The 20,636-nt window shown below is 38.8% G+C and overlaps 2 long non-coding RNA genes across 2 annotated transcripts in view; both read left to right on the top strand.

The window, feature by feature from the left end:
* Positions 1-20,636, top strand: part of LOC110350103 (uncharacterized) — a 181,580-nt gene that overhangs the window by 2,137 nt on the left and 158,807 nt on the right. The window lies entirely within an intron of this gene.
* The window catches only part of LOC147824518 (uncharacterized), a 119,754-nt gene continuing 99,151 nt past the window's right edge, over positions 34-20,636 (top strand). Inside the window, exon 1 of the long non-coding RNA XR_015442247.1 lies at positions 34-19,476. This is a non-coding gene — a long non-coding RNA (uncharacterized LOC147824518). The remainder of the gene's footprint in view (positions 19,477-20,636) is intronic.

Genomic DNA, 20,636 nt, shown 5'->3' with positions numbered 1-20,636 from the left:
GGAGCGGCGCCCTCGGGACTGGGCGCCGGGCGGGGACGGCGGAGACGGGAAGGGGCTGGAGGAGAAGTGGAGTCCAGCGCGGCCCGCGCCGCCGCTCCCGAAGCGGGCCTGCCCCAAAGAAACTCCGGGCGGAGGACGAGCCCTGAACCAAACGCGGCCGTGTTTTACCTGGCGTTCAGAGCAAGCAAGCATGCTTGGACAGATTTCTAGGATCCTTGATTCTCCCTGGCTCAGCTCCCATCTAGAAACGCCTTGTCGGACAGTTTCTTCTAATGCGACAGTCCTGAAGCCTTCATTCCACAGAGCTCCGTGTACTAAGACACGACTTACTTTGCCTCTTTGAAGTGCTGTCCGATCTGTCCCGGACTTGGACAGACATATTTGACATCTCCTCAGAGTTATACGACAGAACACAGGTATAAAACCTAAAACCACCCTAATAGTGCCCCTTCCCTGGCAGCCTTAGCCTGGAGAAGAGCTTGGCAAGCTCTGGGTTCATAGCACTCCGCAAGCCTCCTTATGGTCAGCCAGGCCTGGCTTGGTCGATTTGGGCACCATGGAAAGTGTCACAGATGAAAGGTAGCTGAGAAGAAACCAAGAATAATCGAGAAGGCTCCACCATGAATCATGTGTTAGAGTCACTTCTTGCATTGACAGATGCAAGATGTGTCAGTGTGTCGTTGTCAGAATTATTACAAAAATTTTGTTTGTGCACATTTTTTCCCTCCCTAATGTCCTTTTAGGGAATTTTTAAAGACCCTAATCACTTAATATCAAGGATGGTGTTATAGATAGGTAGAAATACTCTAGGCAGTCAGACAGGGCTAGGGCTTCGAGGGAGTCAGTGCCGAAGATGAGAACACATTACAACTGTGGCTGGAGGTGCATCTGTTGGAGGCCAGGCCTCAAAATAAGTAGGGAATGACCAGGCCTACATACCTCCCCAAGGGATAAACAGTATACTGTAATCGGTATCACCTGGTTTAATAAAGTCTAGATAGACATTATTCACCCATGTGGATGAGCAGGACCTCCTGATTCATCCCTTCCTAAAAAGGTCTTTGTTCTTTCCATGTACTCTTGCTATGTGACGTGCTTCCGTGTTGGATCAATATTACCTAAGGGGCTACCCTTGTAATCTTATTGGTTGATCACAGTTTTGACCCATGTTGTACCTATCTTGTGATTTTGTATCCACCTTGTTATTTTGCTCTATAAAACTTCCTCTGTTTTAGGGTCTTGCGGTAACCTACTTTTGGGTCTCCTCCTGTCCCTCAGGAGCTATCTCCCTCAATAAAAATTTCCTACTCTTAACCTCCATTGTTCCTTAGAATTCATTCTTTGATTTTGAGGAACACGAACTTGGCGTATCTGACATCTAGCAGGTTGGGTGGGAGTAACATTTATTTCTCCTATGTCAGTGCCACAAAGACCGTAGTGTGTGGTAAATATTTGATGATAACAAAAAAAAGGTACCTTTTGTCTAGTGAATTATTGTATGGTACTTTACCACACTTCTCATTACTTAGAGCTTTAAAGTATCCATTAGAATAGCCATCTGCATGGTTATGAGACTGTCAGGCCAGGCCCTTAACAGTTGGAAAGATTTTCTAATTCTATTATTTCCTTGAGAAGGAAGGAAAGAAAGAAAGGGAAGAAGAAAGAAAGAGTATTTCTTTATAGAAACTGTTGAGGGGGTGCCTCATAGCAGATGAGATATCGAATTAAAAATGTTCAGTATGAAGAATTTCTATTGAGCTTTTAATATAGTCAAAAAAGATGGAAGAGTAAAATATTGGTGCTCACATAAAATTCATCTACTTTTTCACTATGCTAATTTTTAAATGTATTCCTTTATGCTAGGCTTTAGTTGATGTAGCATCTGTAAATTTATGGTCCTGTCCCTAGGATGGGTGTACTGAGTTGGGTAGTGTCTTCCCAAACTTCATTTCTATCCAAAACCTCAGAATGTAACCTTGTTTGGAAATAGTTTTTGCAAATTTAATCAAATTAAATGAGGTCATACTAGGTTAATCCAGTGACCACTGTGTTTATAAGAAGAGGGATATTAGGATGCAGACACTCAGGAAAAACACCATGTGTATTATTAGCTTTCCTTTGCTAGGACAAAATACCTGTCATGCACAATTTAAAGAAGAAGGAGTTTATTGTGGCCCACTATTTCAGAGGATTCAGTCTATATTCAGCTGGCTCAGTTTTCTTAGCCCCGTGGTGAGGTAGAAATGTCACGGTTGAAGGGCATGATGAAGGAAAGCTGCTCTCCTCAAGGCATCCAGGAAGCAAAGAAAGAGAGAAAGAGGTCAGGTCAGGAGCAAGATATACCTTTCAAAGGTAGGCCCAATTCCTTCAACTGGGCCTCACTTCTTAATAGCCTTGTTAGCTACTAACTCATCAGTTGATGAGGGTAGCACCCTCATGACCCAGTCACCTCTGTAGGACCCGTCTTGAACATTACTACATTGGGAATCAGACCCTCAATACATAAGCCTTTTTGGAACACTTCATTTAAACTATAACACCATGTGATTATGGAAACAAGTTATTCTGTGTCGTGCCAAGGAATGCCAATGATTGCTGACAGCCACCAGAATCTAAGAGAGAGATGTAATGGATTCTCCTAAGAAGGAACCAATCCTCACTACAGCTTGCTTTCAGACTTCTGGGCTTAAAAATTGTGAGAAAATGAATTTCTACTCTTTTAAGGTTTGTGGTAATTTCTTGCATACTCACCCTAGGAAACTGAAAAAGTTATATTCCAAAGGTTGGTTTTAAAAATTTGTCTGAACATAGCTGAAAATAAATAGATGAGAAATATCAGTGGCTTATTAAGCTAAACTCAAAAAATCCATGATTGCTTAGCACTGATAAGGTTGTATTGTGAAAGCACATATTTATTCTGCTCTTTTTAACCCTTCCCCTTCATGTTTGCTCTTCCTCTTGATTTCAGTAGCAAAATTCTCCACTCTTTCTCCAGGTCCCTGACTTTCTTCATTTCATCTTTTTGGGCTTTTTCTTCTGACTTGCCCCTAAGATGCTGATGAGTCTTGGCATCAAGACTTGATGTTCTTCTCTTAATTCAGAGTCTCATGAATGATCGTGTCCACTTGTGTAATTTCAATAATCTCTTGTGCACTCTTGGCCCTTGAATCTTCCTTTGTAATTCAATAATATCATCTGAGCTCCAGACCAGTGAATTTGAACCTCAAAAATCAGTATGTCCAGTTTCAAACTCTTCAGTTTTCTTCACTTGATTCTCCTATACTAAGTGAATGGCCCACCCTTTAACATTTATTAAGTTAGTGGCCCAGCTTTAATCTGATATCCTTTAGACAGGGAAGCCAGAACCCTGGGAATTATGCAAATATGAAAACTGAAAATGATCCTAGATTATTCCTAGGATTATAGAATACTAGATCCCTCATCTTGCATCTTTTCATCCAGAAGTTTCATATGTCTAACTATATTGTCAGGAAGATATGAGAGGTATGTACCCCTGCTCCATCCAACTCAGAGGAAAATAGTCCTGGAACTGTCAGAATCATCATATATATCATCATGAAACCAACCATGCAAGTTGTGAAATACAACTATAATTCTATTTGTTCAATTCCTATAAATATCTGTAATTGCATATTGGGCAATATTTGATTACTAAACTGATAGAGTTTGAGAGAATTGGAAGTTTTGTGAAGAAAGTGGCTTCATCAGTTAAGCAGTAGGTAATAATTTACAATTACCATCATCTATCAGAATTCTCTACCTTGTCAACATATTATCACTAAGGCTTTAAAGAAGGCTTTTGCTATTGTGATCAGTGGTAATCTTGACACTTTTATTTTTTTTTTTATTAAATTCTTTTATTGGTACATTGTAGATATACAACACAATTACATTTCTCATTGGGAATTGTACCTTTACATAATGCATCTTGGTTCTTATTTTTTCCCCATTCCTAGCCCTCCCTTCACGCTCTCCACCCTTCCCTATTTACAAATACTTTATTTCCATTTTTTCCATTTCTCATCATTTTTCCTTTCCCTTCTTTCCTTTCCCCTGCCCCTCCCACTACCTCTACCCCTTTGGACCTTTTCTTCCTATTTTACATTTTCGATTATTCATTCTAATCATTGGTACATTTTAGGTATACAATATAATGACATTCATCATTGGAAATTTGCACCTTTACATAGTCTCTCTTGGTTCTTATTTTTCACCCTTGCCTAGTCCTCCCTACAACCCCTCCATTCCTCCCTATTTACAAAGATTTTGTTCCTATTTTTCCATTTTCTCATATTAATCCCATTCCCTTCTATCCTTTCCCCTAGCCCTCCCACTTCCTTCCCCTTTGCCCCTTTTCTTCCTATTTCACATTACCTATTATACATTTAGTCCTTATTTACACTTTCAGTTTCTCACACCAGAGAAACTATTCAGTATTTACACATGTGTGTCCTATTTATTTCACTTAAGAGTATTGCCTCAATGTGCATCCACTTAGCTATGAATGTCTCTAATTTCTCATTTTTGATGGCTGAGTAGTACTCCATTTTATTAAAAAAACACATTTTCTTTATCCAGTCTCCAGTTGAAGGGCATTTGGGCTGTTTCCAAGTTTTAGCTATTACAAACTGCGCTGCTGTGAACATGGGCGCACATATATCACTGTGGTATGATTCTTTTAATTCTTTGGGGAAGATCCCCAGCAGTGGAATGGCGGGGTCAAATTGGACTTCCAGTCCTAGTTCTTTGAGGTGTCTTCATACTGATTTCAACAGTAGTTGCACCAGTCTACACTCCCACCAGCAGTGGAGCAGGGTTCCTCTTTCCCCACAGCCCCACCAGCATTTGTTATTGGTTGATTTCATGATAGCAGCCGTTCTTTCCGGAGTGAAGTGGAATCTCAGGATTGTTTTCATTTGCATCTCTCAAATGACCAGTGATGTTGAACATTTTTTCATGTATTTATTTGCTATTTCTACTTCTTTGTCTGAGAAATGTCTGTTCATTTCAGATGCCCATTTTTGGATTGGGTCTTTAAATTTGGGAGGTCTGATCTTTTTAAGTTCTTTATAGATTCGAGATAGTAGACCTTTGTCTGAGGAAGAGCAGGTGAAGATTTTTTCCCACATTGTGGGTTGTCTCTTCACACTGCTGGTGGTTTCTCTTGCTGTGCAGAAGCCTTTTAATAAGAAGAGATCCCATTTGTTGATTGTTTGTGCTATTTCACGGGCAACTGAGGTTTTGTTCATAAAATCTTTTCCTGCACTGATGTCTTCAAGGGTTCTACCTAACCTCTGTTCCAACTGGTTCAGAGTTTCTATTTTAATATTTAGATCTTTAATCCATTTTGATTTTAGTTTAGTGCATGGTGAGAGATACAGGTCTAGTTTTAATCTTTGGCAAGTTGAAACCCAATTTTTCCAGCACCATTTATTAAAGAGGCTATCTTTCCTCCAGTGAGGGTATTTGGCTCCTTTATCGAAGATGAGATGGCTGAGTGTGTCTGGCGTTGTGTCTGCATCTTCTAATCTGTTCCACTGGTCCTCGAGTCTGTTTCTTTGCCAGTACCATGCTGTTTTTATCACAGTAGCTTTGTAGTAGAGTTGCAGGTTGGGGATTGTGATACCCCCTGCCATGTCTCTGTTACCTAGAATTGCTTTTGCTATTCTGGGTCTCTTCTTGTTCCAAATGAATTTTTGGTTTGTTTTCTCAAGGTCCATGAAGTATTCTGCTGGGATCTCAATTGGAATTGCATTAAATCTATGTAGCAGTTTTGGAAGTATGGCTATTTTCACTACATTAATCCTTCCTACCCAGGAGCGGGGGATGTCTGTCTATTTTCTGATATCATCTTCAGTCTCTCTTTTCAGAGTGCCATAATTTTCAGAGAAGAGGTCTTTGATTTCTTTTGTTAGGTTGATTCCTAGGTATTTCAGTTTTTTGGATACTATTGTGAAAGGAATTATTTGCCCTATTTCTCTCTCAGTGAGTCTGTCATTGGTGTAGAGGAAAGCTATTGATTTTTGTGTGTTGACCTTGTAACCAGCTACTTGACTGAATTTGGTTATTAAGTCTAGAAGACTTTTGGTGGAGTTCTTGGGGTCTTCTATATAGAGTATCATGTCATCTGCAAATAATGACAATTTGACTTCTTCATTACCTATCTTTATTCCTTTTACTTCTTTCTCTTGTCTAATTGTCGTGGCTAATATTTCCAGAACTATATTGAACAAGAGTGGTGAAAGTGGACATCCTTGTCTTGTTTCTGATTTTAGTGTGAAGGATTTCAGTTTTTGACCATTTAATATGATATTGGCTGTTGGTTTTTCATAGATGGCTTCTATCAGTTTGAGGTAGAGACCATCTATTCCAATTTTTTGTAGCGTTTTTATCATAAATGCATGTTGGATTTTGTCAAATGCTTTTCCTGCGTCTATGGAGATAATCCTATGGTTTTTGTCCTTGGCTCTATTGATATAGTGTATTAAATTGATTGATTTTCATATATTGAACCATCCCTCCATCCCTGGGATGAATCCCACTTGATCAGGGTGTATGATCTTCTTGATGATCTTCTGCATTCTGTTTGCCATTATCTTATTAAGGATTTTTGCATCTATGTTCATTAGTGAGATTGGCCTATAGTTCTCTTTTCCGATTGGGTCTTTCTCTGCTTTGGGGATCAAGGTGATGCTTGCTTCCAGGAATGAATTTGGGAGGATTGCTTCCCTTTCAATTTCACTGAAGAGTTTAAACAGTAGTGGCAGCAGTACCTCTCTAAATGTCTTGTAGAATTCAGCAGTGAAGCCATCAGGGCCCAGCCTTTTCTTAGTTAATAAGTTTTTAATGACATTTTCAATTTCATTGGTTGATATTGGGTTGTTCAGAATTTTTAGGTCTTCTTCATTCAACTTTGGTAATTCATATGCATCTAGGAATCTGTTCATTTCTTCTGTGTTGTCCATTTTATTGGTGTATAGGTCCTCAAAGTAGGTATTGATGATCCTCTGGATTTCTCCTGGGTCTGTGTAATTTCACCCTTTTCATTCCTAATTGCATGGATTTGGGCCTTTTCTTTCCTTTTTCTGACAAGGTTGGCTAAAGGTTTGTCAATTTTGTTGATTCTTTCGAAGAACCAATTCTTGGCTTCATTGATTTTTTGTATCATTCTCTTAGTCTCCATTGCATTGATTTCTCCTCTGATCTTTATAATTTCCTCCCTTGTATGAGCTTTGGGGTTGTCCTGCTCTTCTTTTTCTAGAAGCTTGAGGTTCAGCATCAGGTTGTTTAATTGGGCTCATTTTGTTTTCCTAATATGCATATTCACTGCTATGAATTTCCCTCATAAGACTCCTTTTATTGTGTCCCATAGATTCCGATATGTTGTATTATCATTGTCATTTAATTGAAGGAACTGTCTGATTTCTTCTTTAATTTCCTCTGTGACCCATTGGTTATTCAGAAGTGTGTTGTTCAATTTTCACATGTTTATGAAAGTTTTTGAGTTTCTTTTGCTATGGATCTCCAATTTCATCACACTATGGTCTGACAATATACAGGGGATAACTTCAATTCCTTTGCACTTACTTAAATATGTTCTATGTGTGAGTATGTGGTCTATTTTTGAGAATGACCCATGTGCAGCTGAGAAGAATGTGTATTCTGATTTTTGTGGGGTGGAAGACTCTGTAAACATCTGTTAAGTTCATTTGTTCTAGAGTTCGATTGAGTTCTAGTATTTCATTACTTACTTTTAGTCTAGTTGATCTATTTATTTGTGACAGTGGGGTGTTGAGGTCCCCCGCTGCAATTGTATTAGTGCATATATGACTTTTCATGTCCATTAGTATTTGTTTTATATAGTTGGGTGCACTAGTGTTTGGTGCATAGATATTTATGATTGTCATCTCTTCCTCTTGGATTCTTCCCTTTACAAGGATGGAGTGTCCTTCTTCCTCTCTCTTAATCAGTGTTGGTTTGAAATCTACTTGATCTGCCAAGAGGATAGCTACTCCTGCTTTTTTTCGGGTTCCTGTCACATGGAGTATTGTTTTCCACCCTTTAACTTTCAGTCTATGAGTTTCCTTTTGAATTAAGTGTGTTTCTTGTATGCAGCATATTGTTGGATTTTGCTTCTTGACCCATTCTGCCAGTCTATTTCTTTTGATTGGTGAATTGAGACCATTAACATTGATGGTTATAACTGAAACGTATTGACTTGTCATTGCCATGACTTTTTCTTTTTGTTGGGGTCTCCCCCTTTACATTTAATTTCTTGTCATGCCAGATGGGTTCATTCTGCTTTGCTTCCTGGGGTTGTGATCCTCAATGTCTGTTCCTAGGCTATTGTGTAAAATTCTTTGGAGTGCTGGTTTGGTATTCATGAAGTTCCTAAGGTGCTCTTTGTCATGAAAATATCTTATTTCTCCATCCATTTTGAAAGATAGTTTTGCAGGGTACATCAATCTGGGTTGGAGGCTGTTTTCTTTTAGGGCTTAGAATATGTCAGTCCAAGCTCTTCTTGCCTTGATGGTTTGTGTTGAGAAGTCTGCTGTGATTCTGATGGGTTTTCCTTTGTATGTGATTTGTTTCTTTTCTCTGACTGCTTATAGAACTTTGTTCTTCTGTTGAGTTTCTGGAATCTTAACAATTATATGCCTATGTGTAGATTTTTTTTGATCAAGGCTATTTGGAGTCCTATATGCCTCACTTATCTGTATGTCAAGCTCTTTCCCCCTGCTTGGGAAGTTTTCTGCCATTATTTCTGTGAAGAGATTTTTTTATGTCATCTCCACTCTCTCCTGTTTCTTCATTGAGCCCAATCAGTCTTATGTTATTCTTCTTTGCATCATCTAGCAGCTGCTGGATTGATTTCTCATGTTCCCTTATAATTTTGAAGCAATTTTTCTTTTCCTGGTCATTAATTGCAATCTTATCTTCTATATCTGAAATTCTGTCCTCACATTGGCTCATTGTGCTGTGTAGACTTTCAATGGAGTTTTTCATGTCCTGGAAATCTATTTGCATCTGTTTTATGGATTCTATTTGTTTCTTATTTTGGGATTCCATCATTTTCCTCAGCTCTTCTCTAGATTTATTTATCATGTCTTGCACTAGGGGCACATTTTCTCCTGTTATCTGAGAAATTATTTCTGATTTCATTTTTTCCAGATCCCCTTTTGTTGCCAGTTGAGTGGGTCCAGGTGGTTGAGTATCAGAGTGTTCCATCTCATTTCCCTTTGGGGTTGCTGTAGGTGATCTGGAAGTCTGGTTTTGAGACTTATTTATGTGTTTTCTCATTTTGACTGGGGCGGGGGGCTGTTAGCGCCTGTACGGATTACCTCCTCTGAGCTGGGTGAGGTGGGACAGGGGCCAGGAGCAGCAGTAGGGATGGTGACCCAAAAGCCCTTTCCTGTGGGCTGGGAGCAGCCAGAGGGATGGTGGCCAGGAAGCCCCTTCCTCTGGACCAGGAGCAGTGGGATGGTGGCTCAGAAGCCCCTCCCTCTGGGCCGGGAGCTGTGGGAGGGATGGTGGCCTGGAAGCCCCTTCCTCTGGGCCAGGAGCAGCAGGACAGAAGGTGGCCCAAAAGCCCTTTCCTCTGGGCTGGGAGCAGCGGAAGGGATGGTGACCAGGAAGCCCCATCCTCTGGACCAGGAGCAGTGGGACGATGGCTCAGAAGCCCCTACCTCTGGGCCGGGAACCACGGGACTCAGTACCTTGGTCTGGTGGTCTGGTGTCCTCTGCGTCTTTGTAGTGTGGAACTAGGTGGCTGCCTGTCTGCAGCAGGCTGATTCGGTGTCTTCTGCGTAACTCAGGACCTCGGTAGGGCATGCACAGACCTGCCTGTCTGCAGCGGGTTGATTAGGCGTGTTATGTGCCACTCAAGACCTCGGCAGGGTGTGCACAGACCTGCCTGTCTGCAACTGGCTGATTAGGCATGTTCTGTGCAACTCAGGACCTCGGTAGGGCATGGGCAGACCCACCCGTCTGCAGTGGGCCGACCCGGCGTCCTCCTTGACACTTTTAAATAAAGCTTAATGAAAATTAAAATGCTATGTTGTAAATGTATCCTTCTATTGTGAAAAACTAAATGCAAGGCCTTCCCTCAACTGTTCTAATCTAAAAGGTGCCATAAAACTTAGATAAGAGGCATCAATTACTTCTAAATATCCAAAACAGGAAATCAGCAATGAGAAGGCAAGAGACTGAATTTAAGAAAGCCACACGGAGCTTTCTCATTTTTTCCTTCAACATCTCTTAAGTGAATTTAAGTGAGGGATAATATCATTCAATAATTCTAAAAGAGTCCCTTGCATGAACTAGATATTATTTAAAAATTGAATGATTGATTTTGCATGTTTCACCCTTTCTTAAAGGTTGCAATTGTGTTCATATTTTGTTCTATAAATTATCAGAAACCAGCCAATAAGGAGAACTTTTCTTCCCTTGAGCCTTAGGAAAAATTTTAAGTATGTGTTTGCTTAGATAGTTGCTTTTATTCTCTTGGCCTATGCTTATGGGCTTAATAAATTGGAATGTAGTAATTGATGCTAAAGTGTAGAACATTATTTATACACTAAAGAAGGAAGTACTTTGGGGAAGATTATATGGAAACTTTTGATAACTACTTGTTTAAAATGGATCCAAAAAGCCTATAATTGTGTATATATTTAAACTACAGTTCTTATAGGAGCATAGTTGGTTATTGCAGTGTGTGACTATGATGGCAGAGAGGATGAAAAGATTACTCAGTCATGATACTTGGTCCAAACAGGCCTAGAAGGTGCACCCAGCGTGAGTCTCAGTGGAGCAGTCTGGAAGTCTGGAACTGAGAACTCTGTCACTTTTGCTGCAAGGAAATACAAGAAGAAAAACACCTTGGGTGAGCAGTTGTATGAAGGAACAAGGAGGTCTTCTACGTGACATTGTTTAGGCTAGTCTAAGCAATTTATCAGGCAGGGGGAAGGACAATGGCCAAACCTAGCGTGCTTCTCTAATCTGAACACCTTGCTATTTTCAGCATGTTGCTTTCAAACACATTTTCAGCACACTGCTTTCAAGACTTACATTACTTTTGCCCTGTAGGTGCTTTCTTTTTTTTTGGTACCAGGGATTGAACTCAGGACCTTGCACTTGTGAGGCAGGCAGCAGAACCACTGAGCTAAATCCCCAGCCCTGTAGGTGCTTTCTTAATTCTGATCATTCCTCTGGCCAAGTCCCCCATGGTTGGAAATTTTTAAAATCCTATATTCTCCATAGTCTAATTGATAAGGACTATCTAGTATGCTTACACATAAGATAATTATTAATATGCTTGTGTTTCACCTACCATTTTACCATATATATATATATATATATATATATATATATATCTTCTTTTTTCGTTATATCTGGTTTGGTTTTGTTTTTCTATTTCTCCTTTTCTTCCTTCATTGGATATTTGAATAATTTTTACAATTTTATTTTGATTTCCATCTTGGTGTTTTGTTATTCTTTGCGTAATGTTTTAGTGTTTTCTGTATGGATTATAATATACATTCTTAATTTTCACTGTTGAGATAATATTATAATGTTTCACTTAATAGGTTGGATTATCACTTTCCCTTCCCTGGAACAAAATAACCAACACCTACAATTTAAAAGGAGAAGGGCCTGGTATTTAGCTCAGTGGTTCCAGTGCTTGCCTCACAAGTGCAAGGTTCCAAGATTGATCCCCAGTGCCAGAAAAAATAAAAAATAAAAAAAATAAAAGGAGAGAGATTTATTTTGGCTCATAGTTTCAGAAGTGTCAGACAATGATTGGCTGGCTCAAAGACAGAAATGGCATAGTGGAAGGTCATCACCGAGGATGACTGCTCATCCCTGATAGCCAGAAAGCAGAGGGGGGCGGTGGGCGGGGGGAAGGAGCTGTGTATGAGAATACACTGTTCCCGGTTACACCCTGATGATCCACCTCTTCCAACCAGGTTCTACTCCCGAATAGCACATTCAGCTACAAACTCATCAGTGAATTAATCCCACATGATCCAGTCACCTTCTAAAGCCACATCTCTGCACACATGAGACTTTTGGGAGATATTTTAGATCTAAACCATAACATCAGTCCATTTAACCACACACCCTATCCTTTACCTATAGTTGTAAAATGTATTATATCTGTAGACATCCTAAAACCCACAAAATGATATATATTTTAATGAAATTAAGGGAAAAACTAGTCTTTTATATCTACCCATATATTTTATCTTTCCCAATGTTCTTAAATTCTTGTCAAATATCCAATTTTTTATCTTGTACCATTTCCCTGACCCTAAGGAATTTATTTTAGCATTTGTTTAGTACAGGTCTGTTGGAGACACATACTCTTAGTTTTCTTTTATGACAGTGTTTTTATTTCACTTCATCCTTGAGGGTTATTTTTCTAGATATAGAATTCTGATTTCATAGCTTTTTCTTTCTACTCTTTAAAGGTGATATTTCAATTTCCTAGATACCATTGTTTCTGAGAAGTCAGCCACAATTTGAATCTTCCTTCTTCTGTGTATAAAAGATGTCATTTTTTTTTCTGATTACTTTCCATATTTTCTCATCATCTTTGGTAGGAATATTTTGTCAATGATGTACTTGGAAGTTTTAAAATTATTACTATTTTCATTCTACCTGGCATTTTTTCAGCTTCTTAAATTTGTAAATTTATGTCTTTTTACAAAATTTGAGAAATTTCTAAACAATTTATTTTCAATAGCCTTTTCTTCCCCCATTATCTTTCTCATCTCTCTTTGACACTCCAGATATGTTAGGTCCTTAGTATAGTCCTAAGTGTCCATGAAACTCTGTTATGTTCTCTGTGCTTTATAGATTGGATAATTTCTGTTGGACTATTTTTATGCTTATTCCTGTTTCCTATGTCATCTTTATTCTGCTATTAAAAGCATCTGGTAAAATTTGTGTCATAGATAGAGTGCATTTCAGTTCTAGAGTTTTGGTTCTTTTAAAATATATTTACTATTTGTCCACTGATAGTCCCTATTCTTTTAATCTTTATGGGCATATTTTCCTTTAACTCATTTAATGTCATCATTCTAATTGTTTTTAGAAGTTTCTTTTGTTATTCCAACCTTTAGATCATCTTATGATCAGACTCATTAACTATTTATCTTATGAGAATGGGTCGCTTTTTCTTGGTTTATTTATTCATCTACTTTTGGAGTGTCAAGAATAGCCTGGAGATTCTACGTATTATATAATAAACACTTTGGATTCTGTTCTATTCCTCAATTTGTCGACAATTGACTGGAGTTCTTTCACTTAACATGGATAGAAATCAAGAATTGACAAAGTATAGCTCCCTTGATTTAGTGGCTCCAAACTTTGACTGCCAGTGGCTCTCAGCCCTGAGTGTTGTTACAGCTCTAAACACCAGTGACTCTTAGCACTTAATCTTATAGCCCTTAATGTTACACCTCTAAACTTTGGTTATTAGCAGCTCCCACTCACTCTGTCAGCTCCTTGGCAGTTGGAGCTCTTAGCTCCTCAACAGCTTTCTAGAACTCTTCCAGCATCTCTTGGTAGCACCTCTCTGGCACTTTCTTCCAGGTCTTCACTCTTTGTTTCTCTCCTGCTTTCTAACGCTCTTTAGCAGACCTCTGGCTGCCAATTAGTGTCCCCAAACCCTAGTGTTCTCAGTTCTTTCTTAGTGCAACTCACTCAGCCCACTCTACTCAAGATACAAATCATGAGTAGGCAAAAGATCACACAAGGGAGGCTTTTATTGAGGTCTTTGTTGCAACACAGCAGGTTTCGTAAGAGAGATCTTTTCTCAACTGACTGAGTATGAGGGATACTGTCTATTTAGAAAATGGTTAAGCTACTGCACGCACAGTATCCTGCATTTTGTGGACCTATTTTGGGGCTTTTGAAGAAGTGGTGGAGGGGGTGTGGTCATCACGGAGATTGTGGGGCAGAGTTATCTGGGATGGCTGCAGGGCTGGTCATCTGAGATAGGTCCGTGTTTGAAGCCTGCTGTGGCCAAAGCAAATATCTCTGCGCAGCTGTGGGGCATCTAGGACAGCCTTAGCTATCCTAGGGAAAACTTGGCTGAACTGTTGGAGAAGCAGCTGTTTGATAAGCTCCCACCATTTCTAAAGAAGGAGCCGAGTTCAATTTGAGAATGTTGCTAGTTTCAATGAGTGTACAGGAGTGGTGGCAGCGTTGATCATAGCCCAGTAGGGCTGGGGGCCCTAATATCTGTCAGTGAGATCATAACCCCTCTGACCATCAAAGGGAAAAGGGAAGGGTTGGGCTTTGGCTTTCTATCTAGCAATATCATTGAATTTTCTCTTTAAATGGGCAGTTAGTGTGGTTAGATTCAAACTGCAAACTTGATGTTGGTTACAGTCAGTAGCAGCTTGAATCTTTTAGTTTTTTAGCCTCAGCTGAGTTAGTTTGAGTTGGCATAAGTACAGTTTGGGCATTATCTGGGAATTGGTACAAAGTTTAAACACAAAATCCAGGCCTGTCCCTAGCTTCCTCCTTTCTCTGATTTCCTCCTCACATTACAGAGTCTGTGTTTGATCCAAACTCACTTCTGGTTCTTCAAGCTAGCAATATTGTGCATTTTCTAACAGCGTTTTAAATACTCCACATAGCACAAATTTGGGGTAATCTCAGGTAAAGAGATTTAAGAGTGGGAAACTCACCTCATGCCTTTCCCTTTGGCCAAGTGTTGACTGCCCTCCTTGATCTGTCTGCTGGCGCTCACTCTCTACTACTTTTAAGATTATTGTCTTTTTCAAATACTTCCCCTAGTGTTTCATATTTTGTTATGTGCAAGAGGGTTACTTTAATGGAACTACCCAGCTGTGACAGAAAGTGTCGCTCGCTCCCTACAGTTGTAATTAGATCTATACTAGGTTATCAGAGGAAATGAATAAAAGGTATGAACTTTGTTAGCTTAAATTCCTCTCCAATAAAACAGTTTTGGGAGACAGATTAGTTAGCTGTTATAATAAAAACCTGAGATAATCAACTTTCGAAGAGAAAAGGTTTATTTTTTTGGTGCACAGTTTTGGAGGTTCCAGTCCATAACCAGATGGCTCCGTTGACTTTGGGCCTGTGGCAGTACTTCATGATGGCAGGAGTATATGGTGGGCCAAAACCACTCACCTCATGGAGGGGAAGCAAAAGACAAAGAGAGAAAGGGGCTGGGCTCCCATGATTTTCTTCAAGACCACACCCCAATGACTTAAAGAACTTCTACCAGGCCCCATCTCCCAGTAGTACCACTCTGGGAATCAAACTTTCAAAATTTGAGGACATTTAAGATGTAAACTACAGCAAGCTATAACCAACTTAAAAAAAAAAAGATTGGGCTACATTAGTCTTATACCTTAACTTGAAAATTGAGAAAAACAAACAAAACAAAATAAAACAAAGCACTTGCTGAAATCATGCAAAGTTAATCTACTATGGCTAAATATCACTCCAGAATGAAGATTTATAAATACTAGCAACACTGTACATCAATGGAAGAAATTTTAAACAAAAAAGGGAAATGGTTACACTTGTTCTTGGATTTCCTCTGAACTTTGTTTCAGAATTAAACGCTATTTACTTGAGGGAGTTATAGCAAGCAATGCCTTTATCTTGGTGTTTAAATTAATTTGTGTTCTAATTAATTAATTCCATTTAGATTGAAATGAAAACTACCTTGTCACTCATCTTTATATTCAATCTTACCAGCTTCTAAAATATAGCCTCTTTTATCCAATTCTAACACAACAATAATTATTTTGTTTATTATAAAATATTACTATACAATACTTAGTCACTTTGGAATAATCACAGATAATTCTTATACCTCAGAGGAAATACATTAGATATAGGCCAGGGAGAAATGTTCTTTCAAATTCAACATGAAATGACCAAGCTAAGGGAGAATAAGATGGCACACCCAAGAAAAAGAGGAATGTTATTCAATCATTTATCTTAGCTCTTATAGCAAAAATAATCATAAGAATGTCTTCCTAGAAATTGTTGGAACATAATGTCCAAAGATGAAAATGTGAATGTTTTGGAAAAGAAGCATTAGGAATTTTCTTCTGAAGATCTCCATTTTTCTTAAAAAGAAAGCTAAGGTGAAGAATATTCTATTTGATTGGAAATTTAGCCTTATAAATATTCATATTCACAAAATTATTATATACATACACCACATAGAGATGCTCATTACTAGAAGAGCATTATCTGTAATAGCAAAAAAACCCCCAAAACCTGAACAACCTAAAGATCTCCCAATTGAAGACTGAAATCTGTGATTCATCCTTTCAGAACATTATATGTACATTCTACTATTGAAGTATATATACAATTTAGTGTAAATAAAAACAAGTATCAAGCCAGGGATTTAGCTCAGTGGTTCTGGTGCCTGCCTCACAAGTGCAAGATCCTGAGTTCAATCACTGGTACCAAAAAAAAAACCTCTCACACACACACACACACACACACACACACACACACATACACTATATATGTTCTGGGTAGGATGACAAGAAATTGGTAACTAGGGTTATTCTTACAGGCAGGGTCTAAGAAAAGGATATGAGGGGGTACATTTCATTAAAAACCTATCTGTGGAGATTTGATTTTGATCATAGGTAGTTTTACTTTTTAAAAATGTTAATTGTATAAATTAAGACTGTCCTGCTAGAAGAGGACCTCATTTCTTGTTTTTGTTTTTTATGTTCAATTTATCATCAATAAGTGCTTATGAGACATTTATATATAAGGTATCACACTGGATCCTTCAGGTAATTCAGGGAACAATTTGAACCTTGGTCCCCATCCTCAATGAGTTAACTGTCCAAGTGTAGATTATGACAATAAAAGGCATAGACTTTATATCAGGCCCAAAGAGTGATGGCTTCTGGCTATAGGGTGTGGCTTTGAAAGCTGTGAGAATGAGATATTAAGCACCTAGGGGAGATGATAAGGGTAGTTACAGAATTATGTGAAATCAACAAGAGGATGTGTCCCAAAAAGCATCGTGTCCCGACAGAGGGAGAGGCTGATTTTTTTCAAGGGAGCAGCAATTTGGCTTGTTAGAGAATGTCGTTGGTAATGACATTCCTTTTCCAACCCTTTGGTCAGTACTGTACAGCTCTGCATGTCTCCAGGGAATGTGCGGAATGGCACCATGGAAGTGTAATTTAGTTCCAGCTGAAGAAGATGTAACCCTTCCTAGTTCAAGACTGGTAGGAACTAAATTCATTTTGGAGCCAGAGAAGACCCAGACATTTTTGACCAATTAATAGGCAAAAATGCTGGACATTCTGGGATAGGAGAAAGATCTGACCAAGGGAAAATGTGGAGCTTATTGGAAAGCAGTTCCCTGGCTTGACAAAGAAAGGTGCCTGTTGGAAAGAAATAGAACATTCTTCCCAAAGAAGGTTTGGAGCCGATACAGTGACAGATAGTCAATATCATCTGATGATTTTGCACAAAATTCTATAGGTAATGGATGAAATTTTGATAGTTTATATTAAACATAGTACTTTTTTTGAAAAAAAAAAAGAACATAGAAAAGAATAAAATATCTCTTTAAGGAGGTAGAAGAAAGGAACTTGTTTCCTCCAGAGAAGACCTTGGATGGTAGAGGTGACAACTTTGATTCTAACTTTTTCTATTCTTTGAATTTCTATTCATATAAACATTACTTAGTTAAAAATTAAAATTAAAAATAACTGATGATTAACAAAGAGAGTGTCTGATTTAAAGTGTATGGGCCATGCTTGTCGATGAGTGGGCTTCATGTAATATAGATCTTACACAGTAAGTAGTCGACTTTGACACAGGCTGTGCAATGGCTAAGAATGCTGGCTGCTGGGACCTGGCCGCAATTTTAGAAGTTAGATTACAGAGTTGGCGGAAAGAGAGCCTTTCATTATAAGGGATGTTTTGGGCCACAGGTCCTCCCATGTGGAGGGAGCCTTTGTTGCCAGTCAACCCACTACCCAAAACTTCAGGGATGCTTCAGCAGAAAATTGTCTTCTTTTCCTCATGCTATCTTAACTTCATTTTTGTTTATTTGTTTCTTCTTGTTAAAGAATAGCTCTTTGAGGAAAAGTACCAAATATTACAAAAAATATAAAGAAGAAAATAGTACCTACCTGTTTATTTAAAGTAGGAAAAGATTAGCCCAAACACTTCTTATTTATTATAGCAACATAGCTGAAAATAACCAAAATATTGCTCTTCACTTACAATAACAGAAAGCTGTAAAAATCTTGCAGCTCTTACATGAGGTACATGTATTTGAGGCCTCACTGGGCTAAGTCAGGAACCTCCAAGGTTTATTTCTCACCCAGGTCATAACTTGATGCAATTCGGATGATCTTTCCTCTGTCAAGTGGTGATTCAAGGATCTAGGCTACTTCCATATTGTAGCTATGCCATCTGGAACATGTAGTCTCCAAAGTCCCTGCAGCAGAATAGAGGGCTACAGGATGGCATGATTTGTTTTTAAGACCTGGACCAGTCATTGTTATTCGTATTCCATTCATTGGCTGGAACTCAGTCACATGATCCCAGCTGAACTGCGAGGGAGACTAGGAAATGTGAGCATTCTCTTCTTGTGCCCAAGAAGAGGAAACAATAGGACGAATGAATTAGCACTTTGTCTGGGCATGGAGGGACTTTCTAGCTAGTAAAGTATGATATATCATTGTATTGGAATATCAGCCAATAAAATTAGGTTTTTGAAGAGTATCAATGAGAGGAAAATGCCAATGATAGGTGAAAAGAGTAATATACAGATTCATGATTCTAAGCTTGGAAAAAAATCACAGTATATGTGTGCTTATAAATATAGGTTAGAAAGAAATACGAAATGTTATTCATATATTTCACAGTTATCTCTAAATGGTAGGTTACAAATCATTTTTATTTTTCTACTTTCTAAATAATTGCTGAACTTTCATAAGTGATCATATATTTCTTTGAATAGAACTATATAATTCTGAAAAGTAAAACATTTTTAAGTGAGAGGTTATGCTAGTAAGTTTTCTGAATCAATAGAGGGCAGCTGTTGGCTTTAGTGCTGATTTTTCTGTGTAGCACAACTATTAGCCTAATTCCATGTTTTATACATTAGCTGTGGTCAGAGTCATGCATTCGATTTCTTACAAAGGAGAAACCAAAGCTTAAATATACCTTTGTCAGTAGCAAAACTTATTGAGTAGTATATATTTTGCTGAACAAAGCAAGTAAGCAAACCAGTCTGCTATTTCAGGAGATTTTCACTGAAAGCACACAGAACTAACATATTGACAGGTTCTGTCCCAGAACATGGAAGCACTGCAGAGAACCACAGAGGATGGACACTGTCTTCTCAAGAAGATAACCGTGTTTTGTTTGAAAGAGAATTGAAGACGTGACCAAATGTGGTTGGATATTCTGGTAAGAAAGTACTACACGAAACCACTTTTCTTTTGTACAGAGAGATTTTGTGATTCAAAAATGTTGTTTTAAATGTCCAAAGGGGCAAAGAATATTGACAGAATGTGGACAGGATACAGCCAGCTAATTAAAAACAAACAAAAATTCAATATGTATTTCTAATCCATCGTGTTAGAAATGTACAAAATTCATGGCACTCAGTGTTGATGAGGGTGAATTAACAGTTAATTTTCAAGTGCTCTTGGTGAGAGTATGAATTAATTAGCCTTTGTATTAGCAAAATTTTAAGGTTGTATCTACTTTAGTGGAGAAGTTGTGCATCTCAGAAGCTTCTTTGCCCCAATTAACTCAGGCAGAAGAGACATGTGGACATGAAGGGAGGCCTCTGCTGTCCTGAAGTGCACTTAGCCTAACAGTAGCCTAACACGGAAGACAGGACCATGCTGCTTGGGAACAAACAAAGTAGCTCAGTGAAGTGTCGGAGAGAAGGGGCGCCGGGACATAGACCCTACAGAGCCCTCTAGCGGCTGCTTTCAAGAAAAAAAGGCCATTTAAGATTCTGCTTCCCGCCTGACAGACGATATTGGCACACCCCACCCGACAGAAAGGGGCTGAGACTGGCCAACCACAGCTTCTTGTTTAACTTTGCCCAAGATGATTATTCCCTAAATAGCACAACCCAAAATTCCTTCCAACCAATTGTTAAAGAAAAAGTATAGTTAAAATGGACTTTACTCAAGACCACGGAGTTAGATATAGATAAGTGGGCAATGAGATTTTGTTAGGAAGGGATTGGGCTCAGCTCCAAATGCAGCATGGCCAAGTGGAAATTTATAACCAAGATGTAGAGTGGGGAGTCAGAGGATGGAAAATTACTAAGAGGAAACATGAGTGGTTACAGGGATTGTGGCTAAACTGACAGAATTCTTGCTGCATAAAGGCCTGGGTGATCAGATATCACCTGGGTGATGGCAGAAGGTAAGGCACGCCATCAGAGATCAAGGGTGGAGGGATTTTGCTAAACTAACTACAGAGTTCTTGCTTGTTTGTTTTGCTAAAACTGGATTTTACAAGGTGGTGCACAGATGTATCTAGGAGAAGTTTCTGGAGGGTAACTATTTTGGGAGTATCTTTATTGGCAGAATTTAGAACCCTTGGGG

The sequence above is a fragment of the Heterocephalus glaber genome, unplaced genomic scaffold, assembly GCF_053883595.1.
Source record: "Heterocephalus glaber isolate CG9 unplaced genomic scaffold, H.glaber_assembly_v1.0 deba00001538, whole genome shotgun sequence".
NCBI lineage: Eukaryota > Metazoa > Chordata > Mammalia > Rodentia > Bathyergidae > Heterocephalus > Heterocephalus glaber.
The sequence above is the reverse complement of the archived record's forward strand: the minus strand, read 5'-3'. Positions and strand labels throughout refer to the sequence as shown.